Raw genomic sequence first — 2,500 nt, 5'->3', positions numbered from 1 at the left:
TTGGAAACATCCCCCGAACCCCCGAAGCAAAGGCTCAAAATTGCGAAATTTCCCATTCTGAAAATAGCCTAGCGCCGCGGCGCTACCCGCAAGGGCCGCGGCGCCCAAAGAAGTCAGAAAGCCCCCTGACTGCAAACAGCTTCGCGCCACGGCGCCCAAGAACAGGGCCGCAGCGCTCCTTCGCGAACCCAGGAAAAACTGGGTTTTTCCTCTGCATTTCATCGTCCAAAACACTCCCAAACTCACGCCTAAGCCCCAAAAATCAATTCAAAACCCCACATAGACCATTTAACAACTCAGAAACATCATCAAAGAAACCCAAACACACAATCAAATCCCCAAAATCCACATCTTTGATTTTCAACTTCAGAAAATATAAAACCCAAAACCAAACTTAAACCATGCTTAAATTCCTCAAACCATAACAGAAACAAGCCTTAAATTACATAGAATCCTTACCTTGAATGAAGAATCCAACCCTAAGCTTCCTTCATCTCCTAAGTCTCCAATTTCAGCTCCTCCACTCATCTTCTTCTTCTTCATGCCCTAGCTTTTCCTCCTTCTTCTTTTCCTTCTCTTCAATTCTCATCAAAACAACAAATGACCAAGCCCCAAACCATGTACCCCTTAATACCCAGCTGCAACCTATCTAATTCCCAGCCAAATGACCATTTTACCCCTTCATCAAAACCCTTTGCTAACTACACCTCAAGGGCACTCTAGTCCTTTCTCCTATATTGCAATTCTACCATTTCATTCACCTAAACTTGTTACTCTCAGCAGTAACTAATGGTTACCCAGGTTACTAAATCTCCAATAACCATTAACCGCCAATTCTCTACTTAACCATAAAATTCCCAAGGTACCCCTAGGCTCCTCCCGAGCCGGGTATAGAAATCCCGTTGTGACTTTTAAGTTAATTTGCTCTCTAGGACCGTCTCGGCACGTGCATCACAATAATAGCACCACACTCACGTGGTACAATTCGCATAATACAATTATCACATATATGCCCTCAGCGGGCTAAAATTACCAATTTACCCCTATCATGCAAACGGGGTCCACATGCATATTTATTTCACCTAACATGCATACTAACCACGTAGTCATGCATCTCGAATGTTCAATTAGTCATATAACATGCTTTAAATCATAATCACGCATTTACTCATGAAAATCACACATAAATCCCATTATGCCCTCCAAGCACACTAATCAAGGCTCTTAAGCCTTAGTAGCGATTTTGGGTCGTTACACTTTCTTAGATTCTATCATTGAAACCAAGAGGAATTGAATCATTATGGCAAGAAAAAGTTTGATTCAGAGGGAGAAGAAGAGGCAAAAATTGGAACAAAGATATCATTTGATTCGAGGATCCCCAAAAAAAGAAATAAGAAAAGTTCCGTCGTTGAGTGAGAAATGGCAAATTCATGGAAAGTTACAATCCCCACCACGTAATAGTGCACCTACACGACTTCATCGACGTTGTTTTTTAACTGGAAGATCAAGAGCTAACTATCGAGACTTTGGGCTATCTGGACACATACTTCGTGAAATGGTTCATGCGTGTTTGTTGCCCGGAGCAACAAGATCCAGTTGGCAAGGATTTAAATATCCCTTTATTTTCATTTTTCTATTTATTTCTATGATCATATATCATAGAGGGCCCCTTTACCATTCTGTACAAATGGGCTATTCTATTTGTACAGACAGGTAAAGGGGACCATTCAATCCTTGTTTACCCCCTAGTTCCCATTTCTTCTCTTCAACGCAGGGTAGAGCAGCTTGGTAGCTCGCAAGGCTCATAACCTTGAGGTCACGGGTTCAAATCCCGTCTCCGCAAATTTTTTTTGACAAAAAAATGGAGTTTGATTCTGTTAATTAATTAAGAAATTTTTTCCCTTTTGGGTGAGAGGAAAGAACCAATATACTATCGTAATCAACTATATTTAATCCTTTATCCTATTAAATTAAATTAAATACATTAACCCCATTATCCTGGGCGGATAGCGGGAATCGAACCCGCGTCTTCTCCTTGGCAAAGAGAAATTTTACCATTCAACTATATCCGCACTTGTTTTTGTTCGTGATACCCAAGTATGGATCATATTTTGGTAGAGCGAAGCCAAATACTCTCTATTTATTATTTATAAATATTTTATTTGTATGTACAACTTTAGTTTAGTACATTTTTTTATTCCATTTCAACGATTTCTATAATTAATATTTTTATACTTAATATAATGTATTATAAATATAATGTATTATAATACATAATGCATATTTATTACATAATTTATTACATATATAAATATAAATTTTGAATTGGCAAAATTTTACAAAATAAAGACACAAATCAAATAAGTTTGACCCCTCCCGTTAATTTTTAGAATTTTTTTCGTTATTTGCATTTTGGGAACTTCTAACTTATCTTTTATTGTATTGAATTTGAACGTGTCTTATAACCTGAAAGAATTCGGGGAGGGGTTGTTTTTGGACC

At 38.1% G+C, this 2,500-nt stretch overlaps 2 non-coding genes across 2 annotated transcripts; one reads left to right on the top strand and one right to left on the bottom strand.

Moving 5' to 3' along the window:
• The first annotated feature begins 1,769 nt into the window (after positions 1-1,769).
• TRNAM-CAU (transfer RNA methionine (anticodon CAU)) lies at positions 1,770-1,843 on the top strand. Its single transcript has one exon. It is a non-coding gene; the product is annotated as a tRNA-Met (tRNA).
• Positions 1,844-2,001: 158 nt separating this feature from the next.
• Positions 2,002-2,072, bottom strand: TRNAG-GCC (transfer RNA glycine (anticodon GCC)). The gene has a single exon. It is a non-coding gene; the product is annotated as a tRNA-Gly (tRNA).
• Between the last annotated feature and the right edge of the window lie 428 nt (positions 2,073-2,500).

This window comes from Humulus lupulus, chromosome 4 (assembly GCF_963169125.1).
Source record: "Humulus lupulus chromosome 4, drHumLupu1.1, whole genome shotgun sequence".
In the NCBI taxonomy this organism is placed as follows: Eukaryota; Viridiplantae; Streptophyta; class Magnoliopsida; order Rosales; family Cannabaceae; genus Humulus; species Humulus lupulus.
Note: the sequence above shows the minus strand (reverse complement) of the source record. Positions and strands in the feature narration are given on the sequence as shown.